General features: G+C 43.1%; 1 long non-coding RNA gene across 2 annotated transcripts in view; it reads left to right on the plus strand.

The window, feature by feature from the left end:
• Nucleotides 1–22664, plus strand: part of LOC110363948 (uncharacterized) — a 61099-nt gene that overhangs the window by 11125 nt on the left and 27310 nt on the right. For both annotated transcript variants that reach the window (XR_010466093.1, XR_002422360.2), the window contains exon 2: nucleotides 18708–18784. This is a non-coding gene — a long non-coding RNA (uncharacterized LOC110363948). The remainder of the gene's footprint in view (nucleotides 1–18707; nucleotides 18785–22664) is intronic.

A 22664-nucleotide genomic window follows, 5' to 3' on the forward strand; every position in this document is an offset into this window, starting at 1 on the left:
GGTAATTATATTGCAAAATTCTTTGGATGAGAAGGAGACTTAGCTCTAAAAATCTGAAGCTGCATTTACCCACAGCAGAAAATTGCTGGAAATCAGGAGAATAACAGCCTGCATGTTTATTTTTCCTAGAAGAAAACAATTGACTCTTCAGAACTCGTTTTGGAGTGACTGGAAACAGATGGTGGCAGAGATGCTTTGCAACCCAGAAGCATCGGGGTGGTTATGGATTCCTGGGAGCTTGTGTCGTGTTTGCCTGCCTCAGGCTTAAACAAACACAAATTGGACTGGGGAGCAAAAGAGACGCTTCAGGAGGCAGTTCTCAATCACTGATCTCTCATACTGAGAGGACGGGAATGCAGTTATGTTCTTTCTTGTGCTGTGGTTATTAATTAGTGTGTGTGCTGAGGGCTGGGCAGAGCTGGCTTTGCCTTCCCCAAGTCCTGCAAAATTTGCTTGAAAATTCTGTAGCAGGTGTGCAAAGTTTCAAGAAAGAAGCTTGAAAAAGAGGGGGCTCCCCACACAGTTTTCTTTGTGGGCTTGTTTAGTGGCAGCAGATCTGGTGACTGTATAACAGAGTTAATTTGTATTGCAGTAACTCTAGGTATGTGTGGTTGTAATGCAGTACTACTTCACTAGGGAAGAAAATAACAGTTAAATCCTTCTGAAGGCTGTATGCAGAAGCTCTGAGTAGATCCCCCAGTGTTCTTGGGGATCCCCTGCTTTAGAGGGATGCAGTAAGGAAGACAGACTTGCGCCATGGAGATCGGTTTTCTTTATCAGGATAAAGCTGGTTGTTCCATGTTTGAAGAAAGCACCTTTTCCTATGATGCTTTTTCAACGTTGATACACCAAGAATTTGAATTCTCTTTCCGAGCCAACAAGTAACTGCATTAAATGGCAATCACGCTACATATCTACTTGCCAGAACACCCAAACCAGGGTTACTATTTTTCTATTAGCCATTGAGGACAGTGATATAAACCACTCTTTTTCTGAATGCTATATATACACTATACAAGACATGGACATTCAACTGATTTTATGTATTAGTCTTCATAGTTTCTACATTTGTTTTACTTGCTGGATGTCGATAGCATTGTCAGAATTGGGTGCTGCTTCAATTAATCATGCAGCTAGAGGACACCCATGATAATACTTTTCCTGATCCAGGAAAGTATTTAAGTAAATGCTTAATAATTTCAGAGTGTGGATAGTCATGCTGGGTTAACAGAGGCTCCTGTGTTTAGAGACTTGCTCGTTTGTCTGCGCTTTGGTGGAGCAGGTGCGTGTTTTCACAGTGCTGTTTCTTACAGAGTTAAAATGACACCGTGGGGAGATTCCAAAGCAAACTTCCATTTTCAGGTCAGACCTGTAGCATAGCAAACTACCTGAGATCTGAAGGTGGAACTGTCACTTTTTTGTCACTTTCTTAATCCTTAGTTTAAAAGGTGATGATGGGCCAGAATGGACTGCCCATGCTGCAGTCATGCAGGCGGTTGTAGTTGTTCAGAGTTTGCTGACACAAGGTTAATTAGTATAAAGTTTGACCCTCTGCCCCCCACTTTCTCTCTCTGAAGTCACAACTAAGCCCTTGTGCCTTTTTATTTACCTTGCATCTTATCTCTCTTTGTTCTCCTCTCCCCAGGATTCCAGTTATCTCTTCACAGCTTCAGTCTCCTTTCTCTCTTCTCCTGTTGTCATGCTGAGCCTGTGGAGCTCTTCTTACTGAAGAAAGGCTGGAGCGAAAAGTCCCTGCAGCCCAGCTCTCACATAATCTGACCTGAGCTTAATCCAATTTGTCTTGGCAGGGAGTTTTATAGCTGGGATGGGCAGCTTCAGAAGAGTAAACCTGGGCTGGCCATGCTGTAGCACACTCTGCCTTGTTGCATCACAGCTGGCTTGGTCCTGGCCAAGAGCGTGGTGCGGGTTAAGGTCTCTAAATGAACTAAAAATGGATGGATAGCCTGAGAGCAAAGGCCTTGCATCAGTCTTCAGCTGAGGAGAAACTAGAACTGGGCAACTAGGGGCAGAGTAATGTGTGTGTGTGTGTGTGACTTCAAAGGCACCACAGGAGTGGGTGGTTCCTGTGCAAGTTGTGATCCTTGGAGGTTTCTTTCTAGGTCCATTCTTGCTAGTGCTTAAGACCTGGCTGCTTCTCTCTGCAGCCGTCAAAGAGGCTGGAGGAATATGGGACATGGTTTAGTGCTGGAGTGAGGTTATGGTTGGACTCAATGATCCTGAGGGTCTCTTCCAACTGAAATGATTCTGTGACTGTTGGTGGCATCAGTTGGAAGTGTTGGTGGGTTGTTTAGATGGATTTACAGGAAAGCCTTTCTGCAGAGTGTTTTAGTAAATCATCTGCTGAACTAATTCTTGGTTCTTGCCACTGTACACTTCTTCCTCTCACAAACAGTGTGACAAGGATGCAGCAGAGCAAGGAGTCCATGTGGCAAAATCTTTGTGGTGGATGGGATGGGTCTGTCCCCGTAGTTATTAGTAATGCTGAAGTAGGCAAGTCACTTCAAGGAGTGCCAGCACTCCTCTCCTGTGCCTTCCCCAGGAGGACCCTGAAGGAGGAAACAACTCTGCTTGTTTCAGGCTTTTGGGGATTTTGGTAGAGTGGTATAAAACTGGGTTTTCCTGCCTCCTCACAGTACTGGGAAACCACAGCTTCTTCTAAGTCTTTTGACCCAAACACTACTCTGAACAGCCCAAAATTGTGGTGATGGTGGAAGCGTGTGTCCATAATGCCGTTGGGGCCCACCTATCAACAGATAGTTCTTCAGGTGCTTGCTAATTGAGAAACATGGCTAGAGTGCTTTGGATGTGAGAAGTACTCTACCCATGTTTACAAAGCCTTATAAAGACATGAAATAGTGTTCCTTGTGTTTATGTTCCATTTAATAATAGCCGTTAGGCCTTCTAGGTAATTCATTTCAAGGCATTAATTGAACTTCTTGGGTGCTCAAGGTCATTAACCTTTGACTGTAGCCCACAGTAGAGGCAAACTAATCACTCAGATGTTCTCCCCCGTGTGCCTTCTTGCTTAAGCACACTGTAGGAATGTAGTATATCACCAGATAAATCATTCACCTTAATGTCATCAGAACTACTGGTTTGCCATTTAATTTTAGTGGGGTACAGAATGTTTCAAACCATGGCAATTAGCATTTACATGGACTGGAAAACCTGGTTGAATGATATACATGCATTTTGAAAAAAGGGGAGGAAGGAGAACAAAAGAAGCAGTGAGCTGCATGTTGGCGGGTAACTGCATCCTTCCCCCAGGCAGGTACCTTAGTTATGTGGTAGTTTACTCTTATCTCTGCTGATCTGGACCATCTGCCAGGTCTTTGCCATCACTGTGCTGGAGGTGTAGGGTTTGTTTGTGGCAGTGATGTGTTATAGTGGAGAGTACTGGGATGTAGCTATGCACATATGCAGAAAACCCAGAAGTATCCAGAAAAAAACAATGGAGATAGTTTAGAAATTTATATTGGAATTTATTTTTTCTCTGCTGTCTGAAGTTCTCTGGGAATTGTTAGTTTTGAATGTTTTTAGAAGTGACTTTAAGCTGAAAACATCGGTCAGTTTGCCAGCTTGGACCGAAGCGGACAGCCCTTCCTGTGATAAAACTCTTCCTGGGATTCTCTCTTGACAGTGTTCAAGATTTTTGTGCTGATGCTTTCCGGACTGCTGTAATGAGCTATGGTGGATGAAAGCACCAAGGAAATAAAAAAATCATTTACAACTAATTCTTGCCACACAGATAAAACAAACAAACAAAAAAGAGACCCTCCTAGACCCTACTCTCCTTGTCCTTCTGGTCCCCTAACTCCTGGTTGAAGAGGGGGGTTTCTCCTCCCCACCTGGCACCTCTGGGCACCCCTTGTCCTCTCCTGCTGGCTGAACACTGAGCCCTCTGCTCATCTGTCCAAGCAGTAGCTATTTGGAGGTTCTCAGGCCACTTAATCCCTTTGCAATTTTGGGTCTTTAAGGGCTGAAATGCATGCAGAGACTATTCTGGGAAGGGAAGGGCTCTGTCTGTCGGAAGCCAGAGGCAGAGACAAGGCCTCATCATTGCCTGCTGATTCCAAGAAGTATCTTTGAACTGTTCTTGTGCAAAAAGCTGTCTCTGCTGCCCTGGAGCTGACAGGGATCTGGAGAGTGACCAGACACGAGTGGCAGTCCCCAATTAGCAGTCCTAGTTCCCAACGAGAGGGACTTTGGTACCAAAGACAATAAGATCAGAATATTCTGTGCCTGTTTGTGTCAATGTGACCTTAGAGCAATGGGACCAGAGGGTGGAGTTTCCAAATTATGTGGCCAGTGGCTACAGTCCTGAAAGAATCCCAAAACCTCCAGTATGCCTATGAGCAAAATGAGGAGGAATGTGTAGCTACTGGCTTCGTTCTAGGACACTGCAGTCCCTAAGTCTAGCCTAAACTCGGTGCCAGAGCAATGAAAGAACAGAGATGAGTTTGAGGGAGTGCAAAAGAACATGAGCTCACCCTGGAGGTCTTGAGCTGCCAAGGTTTTCCTGAAAAGGGAGCCGATTTCATGCAGACAGAGTACAAGGACTCGAATGTCCCCAATAGGAAAGTTTCTATTAAAAAAAACAAACACAGACATGCACTTTCATATGAATGTGAAAATTCTTCTGTTGTTTATGAAATCAAATCTGTACGGGAGGTGGTGGGGGAGAAAAAGAAAAGAAGCTGTTTGTTAGCAAAATGAAATCCAGACAAATATTTATAGCTACTTTCAAGTGGCTTGTTATAACATGAGTTGACTATCCTAATACCTTCCCTTTAGCACTATTAAGCATCTCACTGGCACTCAGAAAAAATTTATGAATGTCTTATAAAAGTCAACAAGCTACAGGGGGAAAAAAAAGAGCCTTATGCAAACAGTGCTTCATCGCAAGAACTCAAAGAAGGTCATATTCATCATTAGCTCACGGAGAGGGGAAAGCCAAGGAGACTGGAAGATGACACAAGACCTGGCTGACTTTAAATCTCCACCTGAGAGGAGTTTCTGTAGGTGCTGCCAGGGTGGCCACACTCTTTGCAGGCTGCTTCCCTGCCTCCTGCCACATCTTACACATTCTGCTAACTGCTTTTCTCCATCAAAGCATTGGCTTTTGTGTGGATGCTGAGATGGGGTGAACCACAGGGATTAGACTGCACCACGGTGTGCTGCTAAACCTGGGTTAAACCCAGGGCTGGAGGAGTTTTTAGGGTGTAGTTAGGCTTTTGGAAAAATGGTCATTCTTACTGGAGAAAACTCCTTTCTTGTTGCACCTGTGGTGTTTCTGACGAATCAATGAATTGTTCTGCCAGCTCTCAAACCTGCCCTCTATTTTCTGTTTCTCCATGTCTTGGAAATCTGATCAGAATTGAGACAGAGGTGTTTTTTTTTTCCCATGATAGAGAAGCACATGTATGCGCACAGGTCACACCATGTGCAGATGGCCAGTGCGATGCAGGCTCAGTACTGTGTTTTAATGAAATGAGAGTCATGTTCTCCCCATGTAGCCACAGAAGCAAGTGTCCCACAAGGTGACTACACTCTTTTGGAAGAGAGCTTATCTCTTTAGTCTGAGCTGTGAAATACTTTGAAACTGGGTAAGTGCATATTGCCATCATGGTTGTGATGTTCTCATGTTTGAAGTTACCTGGCAAAAGAACTGCTACTATCACGCATCCGTTTGCTCTTGACCGGAGACCAGGTGGTTGATGCCAAGCAGAGGAGGTGCCTCTAAGGTCCTTCCTGCCCAAGCCCCTGGTGTCTGAGCCACCCGGATGATGGAGCTGTGGCAATCTGAGCTCTGATTGCCTTGTACCGCGGCAACACCCTGCAGCCCACAGTGGATACACAGGGAGCGTTTTAACCTGTTTTCCTCCTTCTGGACGACACACATTTAATTACTCTTGATATGGCTACCCCTTGTCCTTGTTTTCATGCAAGGGATACTCGGAAGCTCTGTCACCAAATATGAGTGAGGCACAGTCACTGTTCCTTGTTAGAGTTGAATGCTGCCTTTGAGTGTAGGTCACTTAAACCTCAGTGGGAGTTGGGGACAATTTAGGTTTATCTATTCTAGCTCATGGAGTGTAATAACCCTGCGGAAAGGAAGCTGTTCTAGGATGTTTGTCGTGTTTACCTGTTAACTCATTTCCAAGCAAAACTGGAAGATCTGCCCATGAGAGAGCCTGCAAAGTTCAAGTGAAGGGGAGTGAAAAAGGCAACCCTCAAAGTTTTCATAGTTCACACAGAAAAGAACTGGGGAAAAAAATATCACGTGAGGGATGATGAAAGAGCCTCATGGTTTTGAACAGTTTGGGGTTTTTTTTGGGATTAAAGTCTGCCTGCTGCAGACTTTCTCCTCTGGAACCATGTAAAAGTTCAAGAGTCTTTGCTGTAAATTTGTTATCCAGAGTCCCAGTGCTTTTGGCTGCCTATGGTTTCTCTCTCGCTTATGTCTTTTCCTTTGGTATTTAAGGCCACTTTCTGCTTTATGGCATGACATAAAGTGATAACAAAACACTCAATAGTGACTTTAACCACTTATTTTCTTTCAAGCATTTTGTCTTGCTGAATTTTTGAGTCAGCTGTAATGACCTTGATGTAAACATGTACTTTTGAACTTACATGAGGATCAAAGACAAAGCAATGGGGACTGAAATCTGGAGATGATCTATGTGAAGTTGGCATCAGTCTTCCATCCTTTTTTCATTCACTTTTGCTATGTGGAACACTGAGTAAATTTACTCAGTTGGAAGGTTTTTATAAACGCCAGTGCTACAAACGTTGTGGTGTCTGAGTGTCAATCTGCCTTATTTCTTACTTTAGCATGATCATCATCAATATAAATCATGCCAACATGGCTTCCCTAAGGGCAGATTTTGCCTGAACAAATTTGGTGGCCTTCTACAGCAGGGTTACAGTGTTGAGTAAGGGAAGAGCAACTGACATAATGAGCTTGTGCAAAGCATTTGACACTGTCCTGCATGATGTCTTTGTCTTTAAATTGGAGAGACATTGATTTGATGGACGGACCACTTGGTGGATAAGCAATCGGCTGGATTGTCGCACTCAGAGAGTTGTGGTCAATGAGTTGGTGTCCAAGTGGAGACCAGAGACGAGTGGCATCCCTCAGAAGTTGGTATTGGTGCTGTTTAACATCTTCAGTATTGTGATCAGCTCTGGGCCCTCCAGCATAAGAGGAACATGGACCTCTTGGAGCAAGTCCAGAGGAAGCCATGAAGATGCTCAGAGGGCTGGAGCACCTCTCCTGTGAGGGCAGACTGAGACACTTGGGGTTGTTCAGTCCAGAGAAGAGAATGCTCTGGGGAAACCTTATTGTGGCCTTCCAGTACCTAAACGGGACCTACAAGAAAGCTGAAGAAGAACTTTTTACAAGGGCATGTAGTGATAGGACATGGAGTAATGGCTTTAAACTGAAGGAAGGTAGAGTTAGATTAGATATAAGGAACAAATTCTTCACCATGATGGTGGTGAGGCACTGGAACAGGTTGCCCAGAGAAGCTGTTGATGCCCCATCCCTGGAAGTGTTCAAAGGTGGGTTGGGTGGGGCTTTGAGCAACGTAGCCTAGTGGAAGGTGTCCCTGCCCATGGCAGGGGGTTGGACCCAGATGATCTCTAAGGTGCCTTCCAACCCAAACCATTTATGGTTCTGTGTACAAATGGCACAGAAACCCCCTGTGTTATATTCTGATGAATCTTTTGCTTGGATTCTCTGACTAGTGTAAAACACTAGCCAGGAAAAGCAGTAGATAGCACTCAGCTGTAGGCAGAAGTATTTGGGAGAAAGAGTGTTATTTGTCTGAGGTAATTCTTTGATTTCTTTACGAAATGAAGAAAGTGAGAGATCAACATCACTAGGCTATATTTATGTGTTGTCTTTTTTTTTTTTTTTACTATTATTGACTTTGAGACAAATAGATCAGGAATTTATCGCTTCTAAAGAAAGCAGCTGAAGCTGTGCTTAATAGTAAAGTTAGAACTTTGCTGTACTGCTCTGAAGAAATGAGGGATGAGTTGTGCTGGCAAAGGCAGTTTTGCTTCACCATTTTTCTGACTGCTGGCACTGGAATTGAGAGGAGGCTTTGTAGTCCATTAAAGCTGACATTTAGCTCTGCTTAAAGTGACTTGAAATTCTAAAAACAAATGCTCTGGAAATCTTATATGCTATGAGAACCTGCACAGAAATAGAAATTCTTTTCAGAGATGGCCTCTGGTTTTGTGTACCTCTCTTCTGAAGCGCTTGAGCTGAGATTCAGAGCATCTACAGCTTCCTTTGACTTTAGCTGGTGGGTATTTGGGAAAACCAGGCCTTGCTCCATCCCTTGGGCTGGTGGTTCAGAACGAGGAGATGTATTTAAGCGCCATATCTGACCTATTTGCTCATGTTATGAGACCAGTTGGAGCTGGAACAGCAAAAACCCAGTTTCCTAGGTCTCCTGTACTTTCTCTTGTAGCCTGCTCTTCCCTGTGGGTAGGTGGTTAGGACTGAAGGCTATCTGGGGTCAAGGACAAGAATGGGTTTCTCTTTGAAAAGAAAACAAGTTGTTCCCTCCAGCCTCCTTAACATATCTCATGTTGAAATTAATAAAATCCCTGATGTAGCTATCGCATCTCCTTTGTAGCTTGGTTTGGGTTTTCAGTGAGCAAGTACCTATAAATGTTAAATATTTAAGAAGTTAATTTACCAGGCTCTTAGTGGCATTAAACAGCAGATAGGTTTTAATGGAAACCTGATTCTCCAGCAGCTGTGAATCCTGAACAGTAACAAAAAAAAAATTGCTTTTTTTCAATCCTCACAGTGCTTAAAATATTAACAGGATTTTAAAAATTCTATTTGTACCAGTAGTCACTTTTCCAGCTGTTGAGCTGATCAACGCTTTCATTTGTCTTCACTCCTAGCCCATCAGACACTTTTAGGTTTTTATTTCAGTTTTTAAAAAGGAGGAGTCTGCACTGACTTCTTGGTCTTATTCCTAAAAATACATTTCTGAGCGCAAGTAAAGGAAGCTTTTCAGTGGTGCCTGGATTGCACAGAAGTCCTCTCTGATCCTGTGGAGCAACATTTTGCAGGCATAAATGTGGAGAAGATGCCGCTGCCATTGTGACATAGCAACGAAATACTTCATGTTTATTTGTACATGCCAGCCCAGTTCTGACATCAGTGGCACCAGTGTCGAGTAAGATCTAAATTTTCTTGGGACACTGCAGTCCTGTTCTCCAGACAGAAAAGGCTCCTAATAACTTTCCACTTGCCTGATGCAGACCCCCTGCTCACAATAAACACTCTTTCCTGAAGTTCTCCACTCTCAATTGATATTCTGTGCCATTTTTTTTCCTTTTGTCAGGAAGGGTGGTGTGTCGGTAGGCTGGATGTAGGTCAGGATAGGGGAAAAGGACACTCCCAGGACCCTCACCTGAGATTTCTTCCAACTGGCGTTAGACCCACTGCAAGGGACAGCTTCACTCTGTGTACTCCTGGTGCAGATATAACTGTAATCTAGAATACAATTGCTGTAGAGATGGAGGAACAGGGATTGTAATCTTATTTAATGACTTTGTTATTTCTGTTGTGAGCATGGATAATAGATGCAGGAAAATCCATCAATCCATTATACTGAAGGTGGGTGTATGGGAAAGACCTTGAGACTGGCCAGGATCCGAAGGGGTCATGGTGCAGGGAAACTGAGCGTTGTCCATGCTTCAAGAACATGAAATCCTTTCAAATGGAGTCTTTGCATTGACAAGCCATTTGGAATGGCCACTGGGACCTTTGGTAGTGCCAGAGGGATTAGAGGGGAGGTGAAGTTCAAACGTTGTTTAGTATTCTCCAGTGCTTGGCTGCAGTTGGCTCTGCAGGACTGATGCTCCTGTCTTCTGCTTGTGAATGTTTTACAGATCTATCTTGATTTGGTTGAATAAAAATAGTTAGCAAAGAGCATCAATTGAATCAGTTGTAAGAACTCAACATCAACAACAACTGAAGAGATTGCAAGAGGCAGATGAGGAAACCACTGTCTGTACTTTTGCTAGTAATTTTGGTCCTTTCTAGTTTATAAAAGGAAGTGCATTGGAGAAGTTGCACAATCTAGAACTTGAATGGAAAATGAATAGGATTCACAGAAGCAGATAATTCTCCAAAGAGGGAAAAAAAAAAGCTCCCTAGAAGTGAATGACTTGGTGTTTTGAGCACACAGGTTACCAGCAAATGGAATTTGACAGACCTGGCTGTGTATGGCCTGGCTCACTGTTGTTCAGCTCAGGGTTTAGAACATCTGTCAGTCATGGCCAGTGGGGTTTTTGTGGAGTGGAACAATGTGCCTTTCTCCCTTCACTACAACGTGGTTGAGTTTAGGTTGTGTTTGGTAGATTGCGCTCATTATGTCTGTCTTGATCTCAGCCTTTTTCCTGCACACCCAAGTGATGTAACCTGCTCTTGCTTGGCGCATTTCCGCTTTCAGTTATCATAGAGCACGTTTAAAAATAAGTTGATGTTCACTGGTCTGTATCCGGATTGCCTTTCTCCTTCCACCTCCTTTAAGCTGGCAGTGGGTTCTTGGCCAGCACTCCCAAACTTCTTGGAGGAGGCTGTTCTTCACACCCTCTGTTGAATGCTTTGGGACCACAGTTCTGTGTATTCTCACTGTACTCTAAAGGCTGATGTGGGACAAGATCCTGCTCTCCTTTGTTTAGTTGTTCTGAAGACTGGGCCTTTTGCTTGGACAGTTGCCCAGTTATTTTTACAAGTCCAGACTTCCACTCTGCCCTTGAAAGCTGCTGGTTTGCTTTGTTTTTTCTTAGATTTTTTTAATACATATACGTCTCTCCCTAGCCTGGTTTTTAGAGGAAGCAGAAATGCACAAAAACAGCTAAAGGGTCTTGATGCATATGATAATTTGTTGTTATTTGTAAATGAAAAAATAGGGTGCTCACCTTGGCCTAATGTCCAAGGTATGTTTAACCAAAGAACAGGTCAGCTGACAATCAAAGTTCTTGTACGATAAAGAGGGAACAACAACCACCGTTTCATTCATGATTATTTTTTTCCCTTGCCCCAGCAGAACCGCGTTGGCGTGAAATCTAATCTGCCCATCAAAGCCAGTTCTACCACAAGGCCGCTCCTTTCATCACTGCTGTGAGGCAGGGTTACATCAGGCAAGGTGAAATTGCTGAAGTCTATCTGCTGCTACCCAGAGGTCACGTTCCACATGGGCATGTGCTTTGGTTTCCCTCCCTCCCCTGTGGCAGCAGCTTTTGCCTCTACTAGCAGAAAATAGCTCAGTTATGCTGTGAACCCACTGAGGAGACAGTTAACTTGGTTGGTTGAAGATTCCAATGGTCAGATTCCGACGGTTTCCTTTAGGTAGTAACTGCTTTAGGTTTCTTGGCCCCTTGGAGCTCTCCAGAAATGGTGGCTTATCTGGGGACTGCTGTGATTTAGCTGTTCTGGATGCCATGGCTGCGGAAATGACACAGGGTAGAACAGAGGCAGTTTAGAAAAATCTGCCCAATTTCAGTTTTACAGGTCCATCAGCTTTCAAATTCCCATTCAGGAGGGGATGTGTTACTATTTTCTTATAAGATTTTTGTTGCCTTCCTCTTTTCCCTAAAATGGCAGAAGTAAAATATGTTATGTTATAAAGTTGGAAAGGGAATTTTGTGTGTCCGGTGTTCCTGAAGAGAGACAGAACTAGATGCATAGGCAGAAGTGTCTATAGAATTGCACTGTATATAGGACAAATACAGTTTTACAAATTGGCATCATGACTACTACACCATATATGTATTATTTGCAAAATGCAGTGTATTCCTATCTGAGATGGATTCCAGACAGATTTCTCTTGAAGTCCACCAGACATTCAGGATTCTCTTTTGCTGGTGAAGTTGAGCAGTAAGTTCAGAAATGAGGAAGAAGTCCAAATGTGAACTTGAAGACTGTGATCAACCCAAATGAAAACTTAATGGGAAGACAGTAAGAAGCAACACAAGCTTTTTCTGGTGATTTTTATATTATTATTATTATTCCATGTTTAGGGTCCATGAATTCTACCTCTGCGAAGTCCCCAAAGCGAAGACAAAGCAAACCATATAGAAGCTAAGGTGACTTATATTTGCATAACTAAGCCATTTATAGTCAAATTGCCAATGTCATAAATGAAAGGAGGTGCAAAGAAGTCGCATTATTTCTACCTTAAAGAATAAGACAAATTAATCAAGTTTGAGCCTGGTCTCTTTCCTTACCTCTGCCTATTTCTCTTCTGCTGTGCTGGTTCTGTTGGCAATGGAGTGATTCCAGTGATGCCTCCATCGCTTTCCCCCCTAACTCTGCCTGTTGAAGGTCCCAGTGCTGGGGATGTACTCTGACTACTGTGGCCAGTTCAATGGATTTCTGGAGTTTTGTATCAATAGGAACATTGTGAAGAATACCACTCTAATTGGACAGAACTGGGCGGGATGGTCTTTGGAGAATGGAGTTTCTTTCATTTGTCTGAAAATTTGCTTGGCTTGTCTATGTGAAGTTTTCTAAACCTCCACAACAACAGTATGGCCATATAGTGGAGAATATAAGCAGTGGTGTGTGTTTTTTTTCAGTGACTTGCAATCCTCAGTGCTTGAGTCTGTGGGAAGGAACAGAGAAAGGGCTGTACTGTGTTGTCCCAGAAGTGCAAGTTGTCCTCTAGCTTGTGTCTGATTTGGGTCACAGCAGCTGTGTAAGGAGAAATCTATAACACAGCAAGCATGCAATGTTTCTTCCCTTGGTTATACCTGCCCAGCCTGCAGCAGTCTGAAACTGAGAAACTTTTTGAACCAGAGATTTGTTCTTCTTTTCCCTTCTCTGAGATCACTGGCAGCTGTGAACGCTTAGTAATCTCTCAAGCCCAGACTACTATATTTAAGTGTCTAAGTATAGATGTAGAAGCCCATCAGCCCTTGGGTACCATTGAAGTGGACTTGGGGGCCTTTTTGGGGATTGGATCAGGCCCTATTTCAGGTAACCAGCTTGGAAAAAAAAAAAAAAAAAGAAAAGGATTAAGTGACTTGTGCAAGATGGTTGAACAAATGGGACAAATGGCTGGCAAGGCTCAGGAGCTCTGGATGCCATTCCTGCACTCCGACTGCTGAATTAAATTTGTTCTCCTATAGAAAGAGCTCATGATGGTAAGCAGTAGAGATGCAGAGGCATCTTGATTGTGTGCTCTCAGGGTACAGTGCTGCAGTGGTATTTCTTGCTTGCTGTTCTTTACAGCAACACCTAGAGAGAGGAGGTCACAGGATGCTTTGGTGTGACTTCTGCTTGGTTCACAATATGATTGAGACAGGATCTCCATCTGTTGGTCCAGAAAGGATTCATGATTTTCCAGTCCTTCTGTTCATCCTGAAGTGTATCTGTGTATCTAGTTATATGAATTAGTATCTCTATTTCAAATGAAGGCATTTAGGGAGGGGAAAGGCATAGAATGATTGGAATTAGCTGCAGTGGGAAGCAGGTATAATTGGGAGATTTATCCCATAGAGGCTACAGCTACAAATCTCATTGCAGGGAGATGAGCCAGCCTGGCAGTGAGTTGTGCTGCAAGTATGTGCTGAGGCCCAGATCCCTTTCCCTTTGAAGTCAGGGAGAGTTAAATCATTGACTTCACTGCAGTTGGGTTATGCCTGTAAATAGTTCATAACACTTGCATATTATTAGTTACTCCCATGGCCAGATCTAAGCATGCTTGATCTCTGGAGGAATTTGACTTTGCATACAGTTAGACATTCCTCATTTCTCATTAGTTAGGTAAACACATGTGCAGAGAAGTTGGGTTTGTAATCTTAACTGACTTGCTTCTTACTGTGAGGGTAATGAATGTTCTTTTAGGAACTGGGTGAAATACATGATTTCTGAAAAGAAATCTATAGTTTGTCTCACAACGATCTATGGATGTGACAGCTGAGCAGGGAAGACTCAGGCCCTGCTTAGGCTGGAGTCTTTTATGATGTGGGGCCGTTGGCATCTGCTCTGCATGTCACAGAACATAAGGACAGCAAGTGGGTGGTTCAACAGCTGGGATGGGAATCAAGGGGAATGGCAGTGAGCTGTCATCTGATGACTGTAGCAAAGGGAATGAGAGGCTTTGGAATACGGTCTGTAATTTAGCATGATTTGCTTTGTACTATATTAAGCTTGCATAAACTCTCTCACTTTTTCTTCATCTTCCATTCCACAGTACAATTGCATGCTTGTCCTTTCACAATCATACACAGGGAAAGCGTTCCCTGTGGATTTATCATCAAGAAATGCAATCGGCAGGTGCACTTGGCACACCACACACAAATGAGTGGGCTGCAATTATAGTGCTGGAGTAGCAGCCAAAAGCTGGGAAGCTGGATGCATGTAAAAGGAGTAAGTCAAGGTCTGAGGCACTTGTACACTCTCTTCCTCAGTCATCATGGGGAGTGATCACAAGACTCAGCACTGGGTGGTCCAGCACTGTCCTGAAGTGGTAGGTGGCCTAATGCACTGGAACAGTTGTCCTGCAACAGTATGACAGGAGCATGGGCTGGATAAGCAGACTCAAGACCGCTTTAGTATTGCTGTTAATGCTTGCAGTTGGGTTTTATCACTGATTAAGTTGTTAGCTTGTTTTGATCTTCATTTTGACAAGGCCAAGTTGCTATATCTTAATCATATGCAACGCACTTATAGTTCATGTTCCTCTTCTAAGAACCGAATGAGTTGCATCTTGTCTGGTTGGTATCTCTGGGCGAATTCCATGCAGGAGGCATTGGCCACACCCAGGGCCAGAATTTGCTCGTGAACACCAGGGGTTGTTTTTTATCAATGCTATACATGCAAGTGCAAAACACAAAGCCATTTTTATTTGCAGTTTCCGAGTACAAAGGCTTGGACCTGGATGTGTGGGATGAAATCAGGCTAAACTTAGACTTGTCTAACCTGACCTCGCAATTAAGCTTGATATCTAAGTATCCGTGGGAATGATCCCCAGACCTGAAGTTATTGCCCTTTGTGAGCTGGGCTCTGTCGGAGGGTAGTGCTGTATTGTTCTCTTAAGGGTTGTGTGAGTCACATCTTATATGAGTTGTTCTATCACTCTAATTAGTCTACGTATTGAGGGGAAAAAAGGGGTATACAAAAGGACAAAGGCAAAGCGTGTTAGGAGTGCCTGCAAACTTGTGAGGTTTTACATGTGATTTTTCTAGTTGAGAAATAAACCACTTCTAACTTCTTTCATCTGGACTGCAACAGCGAAATGTCTCTTCCATATGTCAGTGGTGTAATCTACATAATGAACAAAACTTCACAGATGGACTGGCTGATGCAATGGACATTCTTTTCATAAATTATCTCTCACATTTATAATTTTCTTTGGTTTCCCACAAGATGGGCTGAATATTGACAATTACTGAGCTATTACTTCCTATGTTGCATAACTTATAAAAGTGCTCTATTTCAGTAAGGTGAGATTTTGTTCCAGAATAATCAGTGGCACAAAATAGCTAGGGGAAGAGAAGGCAGACATTCAAAAGACAGGACCCCTTCCCAAAAACCAAACTAGACCCCCAAATAACAACGACAAAACCAAAGCCCATACCACTTTAGCATGTGTGTGCCCTTTTGCAAACAAACTCCACTCTGATTTTGTACTTTACTTTTTGACCAACGTCATTAAGTTAGTGTTTTTTCTCCCCACAGTTTATGCAGCGATACAGCCCTCCTGACTGTCTTGGAACTTGTTTGTGCCCTTGGCTTCTGAAGTTTTTAAAACTTGTTTTAGGTTTTATGACAAATGCTTTTTTAAAACTAAAGGCCTTTTAGGAATGCAGGAAAATATTTGTTTTGAAGTCCTGCTTTCACCTTCATTGCTTTCCTTGGCCAAATCACACTACTTATTCAAATTCACAAAGTTCTAGGACTTCAGATTTTATTTCCACAACCCTACTTGGTAGGTTAGACATCAAATCCTTTCTGGATCTTTTCTTGGTCTTTCTCCAAAGATGGTTGGTGATGATGTGGTTTTAAACTCTGGTTTAATCTTGCCTCCCAATTATTGCTGGATCAGAGATGTAAAGTCAGAAAGGTTGAATTTACTATGACCGTGTGTCCAGGACTTGGAAAAGTTCTGTGGAAACAAAAGTCTAGTTTGTATGAAAGAGGGCATTTTCTTCTGCTGCGTTATTGGGATGTGCCATCCCAGCCAAGAACCTGGAAGACATTAAGGTAGATGTGATTGTCACAGACATTGAGGTTTTTAACCAGCTGCACTTTCAGAGAGTATGAGGTGGAACTGCAACCCACAAGCAGGTACAAAGGTGACATTTTGGTTATCCAGGAACAACAATAATGTGCAAGAGTTCTCAGTTCTCATTAGTTATGTATATGGGGAGAATATAAAATTTTATGTGGTGATGGTTTCCAATAAAAGGAAAGATATCTCACTCTTGGAATGAAACTCAGACATCCACTCATCCAAAGAGTTTGCTTAAGGCCTCCCCAAACTCACACTCTCCCTTTTTGTCTTTTATAGTTGCTTGATTGCTGGGTCTCCAGCATTTATAGTGCCTCGCAGAGTATGTCTGCTGTCCAACTGAAGGTGTGATTGCTCCACCTCATGTACCCATCCCCATCGTGGTGTAGCGGTACTGACAGATGCTGAATTGCCCAATATATTCGCAAAGGCTGGGATGCAACTCCCGCTGCTGTCAGCCACACTTCTACGCTAACTTGATTTGGTATTGATAACACTGCATTGGGGATGTCTAAGAGAGTGATGCCAGTACTTTTAGTTGGACCATAAATGTCTCTTCAGAGGTTCCCGCAGCAAGGATCAAAGCTGTGCTGCTTTGAGTATAGGCGAGTATGGAGAATATCCCATCCCCGAAGATTATACATGTCCTCCAAGAGATTGATTCACATGAAGTGTCAGTGCATCAGCTTTGAGCTGATGCCTTTCATAGGGGTTTCCATTCGTTCTTTCTTTAGACTCTTTTCAGGTGTTGCACCAAATTGTATCTCTCCTTTTGCTGGGGACCATGACCTCTGAATGACTTACTCTTTATTTTAGGCATATTGTTATGATAATTTTTGACACAGAGCTTGCAGTCTCTGCTTTACAGGCAGGCCCAAAACACATGCCGGCTGGAGCAACTTGCTCAGGGACCCCTGGGCAGCTGGAGCTGAGCTAGGAATTGAGCCCATGTCTCCTGAATCCCAATGAAGTTCTCTCTCTACTTATAGAGGAAGGCAGAGGACTTCATAATCTTGCAGAAGAAAAATGTTCTGTTAAAACTGCAGTTCAAACCCAATTTTTTAAACCTGGGTGCCAGCAGTGAGTTGCATCCATTTATTTTTTGTCATATTTAGGAGTGCCACTTTCAGAAGTGATGCCTGTCCCCAGCTCCCAGGGTGGCACCCACCCCCTCTGCAAAACACGTGCTCTATTTTGAAGTCTAGTAGACGCACTGTGCCTATACAGCTCACAGGGATCTGTACATTTGGAGCCAAACTGCAGTCCCTATGGGCTACTGACACCTTCTTGAACTTGGAAGAAATGTCCTCAATGTCAAATATGATCACATGCCTCACACAGCATTTATCCCTTGATCAACTTGTTAGATTTCCTTGGGGAAGGGAAGAGAATGGAGCCCATCCATTCCTGTTCCCATCCCAGATAATCCATGGCAGAGGGATGGAAGTGAGGTCCTGATTTATTATTGGTGATTTGTAATGTGATACAACTGCCTACACAATGGAAAATGAGATTGTATGTTAGACTGAGTGATTCATAGTTGAATATCCATCTAGTTTTGTACTTTTCTGCTCATTCATCACTGGTATGCAGACCATAATTTCCTCTAGTATATTTTAATTCTGGGTTAGCAACTTATTTTGTAAAAGCTGTTAATCTATGCAATTGTTTTGCACCTTTCTATACTGACTGAATACATAATAAAACCTCAGTCTCCAGATTATATCAGCAAACTGAAATTTGTTAGAGAATCCACACAATATTGTTATTGTCTCCCTGGCTGGATGAGTGTGTGAGCATTTCCAAAGTAAATGCAAATGTGCTTTCCATGAACGTTTGTGCCAGTAAAATCTGATCTTTCCAAAACTCATGGCAAGCTGGTACGAAAGATGTGTCAGCATGGAAGGAACGCATCTATATAAATATTCAAATGAACATCCACAGTGTTAACTCTTGATTTAGCTCTTCTGGATTTCTGCATTTCTTTTGATTAGGAAGGCATTTGGTCTGTGAAAACATCTGGTTTAGATGCCCATTATAGTCTGGCTTTACCAGTTCACGCTTCCATGGAGTCAGCTGGTTTGGGTGAGCACAGTGGCTTGTGGCACCTAAATTCTGTGTTCTTAGTTGTAGCACACTGTCCTGGGGACGCTGAGCGGAGAGAGTATCTCCTGCAATCATCGATGTTGTTAAGGTTGGCAGAGACCTCTGAAGATCATCTAGTCCAGCTTTCCCCCTGCCCAAGCAAGGATGACTAAGGCAGGTTGCTGAGGGCCATGTTGAACATCTCTAAGGATGGAGACTCCACAACATCTCAGGGCAACTTGTTTTACTAGGAGGGTAGCCAGCTGATGGAACAATTTTTAATTTTGCTTTTCCTTGTGTTTACAATGGTTTCCTGTATTTCAGTGTGCCTATTGCCCCTTGGGCTTTCACTGGATACTGCTGAGGAGAGTCTGACTTTGTCACCTTCGCTTCCATATCAGGTATTTATCCACTCAGCCCTGTGTTCCTGTAGTTATGCAATTTCCTAAGCACTTTGACATTTATTTGAAAATAGGATTTTTCCTTTTGCAGTCAGAGGGCCATTCATATTTTTTCCTGTGAGGGCACAGGCACCAGGAGGAAGATGTGGTTTGGATTAAAGATGCTGTCTAGCCCTGAGCTCTTCCCTACAGAAGATGCTGCCTCCCACACTGATGGCTTTCCTCCGCGTGGAGACACGCACACCTATGGCACTGTGTTGTTATCACATCATGATAATAAGCAAATAACTTTTGTTCTACTTGGCCATATGTACCAAACCCTTGGTGTGAGGGAATGTCACCTGGTGCAAGAGTGAGAATGGTACATTTGCTTTCGTAGCTCATGCTGAGACACTAGTCTTATTTAGCCCTCCTTCTTTTCGTCTTCTCCGTGTTCTCTGCTGTATTACAACTCTGCTCGGGACAGAGAAAAACGTTGGCTTCCCTGGTTGGTTAGTGTAGTGGCAAAAAAAGGTCCTAATTAAGGAGTTATCCTCATGATTTGTGGTTTCGTATACTGGAAAGCAGGCCAAGGCTGTCTGATTTCATTTCTGTAAAAGAATGTAACTCCAGTTCCTTGCCAGTTTATACCATTCCCCATGCCGGGCAGTAGATAATTTCTCATGGTCCCAAAGCTTTCAACAATACTCCATTATGTTTCATGACTCATAAATGGGCTGGTGCCCATGGAAAGCCATGTGTCTCAGTGCAGGCAGCACAGCTCCCCACAGTATGTGTGAACTGATTTCATAGCCTCCAGATCTAGCATGGTTTATTATTTTCATGACTTGCTCACTGTTCTCATTGTTGCTAAGACCATATTGCATCAGTGGCAAGAATAAAATTAAAGGCCCTGGTGCGTTTCAATGTGAAATTAAAAGCATGATGTGCGGAACTTCAAATGAATGCAGAAGAAAACAAGATCAAACAAAAGACTGAACTAAGTTTCAGATCTAACAAATCTTTGAGATAAGCAGCTCATATAAACTGCAGAGACAGATGATGGATAAGACGATATTATCTGGACCGATATAGCTGCAGTGATTATTGCTGGCTTACCTGTGTGCTCAGGGCTCTGGGCTGATGAATGTTGCACATGTCGTCTCTATTCAATCAGAATAAACTGAAGGATTGGAAAGATATGATACATAATCTTGAGTCTGCTCCTGCAACCTTTATTCAGTGGAGCTGAATCAATGAAGCCAACTGTTACTTGCATGATTATCATTACTTGCTGCTTTCAGCCTCTTAAGTACTGTGCAAACACCCATGAAGCCACAGTCCAGACCTCGACACCTGAGTAAAGGTTGGGAGATTACGGTGTTGTGTTTATGGCCTGATCCTACTTTTATTAATGTCTATGGAAAAATCTGCTGGTTGGCTCCTTTCCTCTGGATTTTTTAATCCTATTGTGATTTCCTGGGGTTTTGGTTCAGTTGGCATGATCTCAGCTGCCTTGTGATATGGGGAGGGCTGTTCCAGAGGGGCTGGTTTGGAATGGAAGCCAAAAGGGGATCAGTTTAGGAGGGTTGAATGGAGTGGTTTTGTCTGCTGTTGTAAAGCTGTTTTGTAATACTCGGATAACTTATTGAAACTGCTGCCAGGTACTGTTGCAAGCATATGACTGTGGAAATGACTGCTTGAGTAATAAGGACAATAGAATTTGGAAAAAATTATGATTTATATTATTTATCTTTTTTTTTTTTCCTTGGATAATAAAACCAAACAAGTCAGTATTCCTTTATTTGCCTAGTTAGATTTGCTTTCAGATTCTTATATTCCAGGCTAAGACAACATTTAGGTTGCAGTACTATAGATTTAAGACTTATTTACTATTTAAAAAAAAAAATCAACAAAACCCTTCACATTTTTAATTGCTCCCTGTCTCTAATGGAACCACTTATTCAATCTTAGATATTCGAATTAAAAAAAAATTATCATATTTAGCTTGGAAAAAGTAAAGTGTTTTAAAAATGCATATTCTCATTGAAATTGCTCTTAGTTACATAATTTTCCATTTGCTATTTCTTTTTCTAATTTAGCCAGTTATCAAGTTTTTAAGGTACATATTTATTTGAGAAGGCTGAATATATTTGGTCTAGTGAAAGCAAAGTATGTTCTATAAACAGATCTGTTCCTTCAGCAGAACTTCATCTGTTTAGTTATTTTTTGGAAGGAGTTGCAGCAGTAACGTTGGGAATGTGCTGGGTTGCTTGAAACAATCACTGGGCATTTGTGCAGAAAGCAGAGATGCGAGTCAGGAAGCTTCAAGAGGTAAAGCATGTGTGGATCTGCTGTGATGCCTAATGATTCATTTAGTGTGCTGTGGTTAATAATTATAATGACTATATGTGGTAATCCTGCTACCACCCTACCCTCCCCCTTCCTCTCTTGCCTCTTTACCCCCTGAAACAGGCGAGCAGATAAAAATCCAGCAGCAGGCAGTATCAAACACGGGGTTACCATGCTTGGCTGGCAGCAGCTCTGTGCCTTTACCATCCCCGGCACGAATGAGGATAGACTGGGAGTCCAGGTTTCCCACAGCCTGGCCCAGGCTTGTGGCTCCCATCAGTTTTCCACAGGCTACGACAGGGAAAGGAAAATTCCCCACCGTGGACCGAGCTGCATGAGTGCGAACTGCGGAGGATGCAGTCCCTAGCTGTAATTAGAAGCGCCTTCCTATTCGTGTAGCTGGAGCCACAGGACCTGGGTTTGTTCTCTGATGCCAGGGGAGGCAGGAGCAGTAATTAATTAGCTAGATGAGCTTTTCCATTGTGCAGAGTCTGGTCCCATGACCCTAGACAGGTTTCATTGCAAAGCAAAGGGAAGATTTATTTATTAAAGCTTAAGGCAAAGGTACAGATAGATAGGTAAAAGTTTTGGAAACAACCTAAAATCCATGCAGTGTGTAGCAGCCTGGGGAACTGTTTACCCAGTTTTCATGAAGAATGCCCTCCTTCCATCCCACCTCTGACCAATTCTAGACTTAGCCACCTGCCTAGACATGCTCCTTGGGGATTTTTCTCTCAATTCAGATGCAAATGCTATGCTGATAGCTTGCTCAGGAGGTTGGCAGCCGAGGTTGCTCACAGTGCAGTTACATGAATGTTTTCCCCAGCAGCAGAGGCAATTTAAAAGTTTTGCCCCCACCTTTGGCCACTTGCTCCTGGCGCTGTACCACACAGTTCATTGCCCCCTCGGTTGTGCTGAGGCAGCTCTTTGTGGAGACATGGATTTATCCAAAATAAAATAAAATAAAAAAACCCCCAACCACCAACCTGACTACCATCCAAAAGAAGTTTCCCTGACCTGATTTATTGCAGAGCCCCAGAACCAGCTGCATCAGCACAAGCAAATGGGAGGTAAGTTAAGGTGTAGGGATGGGAGCAAAGAGACCTGGGTTAGACGGGAAAGTGAGAACTACTTAAACTCTTCCCCCTGCCCAGGAAAAGTGATTGTGTAATTACATCTTCAGGTTGTGGTCATACAGCACCAGATCGGTGCACCCAGAAGTAGTAAACTGATGTAGGTCAGAGATGGGAATGCAGTTGCCCTCCCGTGCAGCACAGGATGCAGAATCCATACTGGCTTTGCCATTTTATTTCAGCTTTATGCTGGTGGTGGGAGGATGGAGAGTTCTTGATCCAGCATGAAGTTAGAGTGGTGCAGGCAGGTGATATTTGATCTGGCATAAAGCCTGATGGTACAAAGTTGACATGTTGAAATGTTTTGAACACATTTGAACCAGCAGAGCTAATACCTATGCCGCACGTTGCCTCATGTGGCTGTGGCTTTTTTGGTCGTGATACAAACTGAACTCAGTGTATCATCAAACCATACA

The sequence above is a fragment of the Columba livia genome, chromosome 14 (assembly GCF_036013475.1).
Source record: "Columba livia isolate bColLiv1 breed racing homer chromosome 14, bColLiv1.pat.W.v2, whole genome shotgun sequence".
NCBI classification, from domain to species: domain Eukaryota; kingdom Metazoa; phylum Chordata; class Aves; order Columbiformes; family Columbidae; genus Columba; species Columba livia.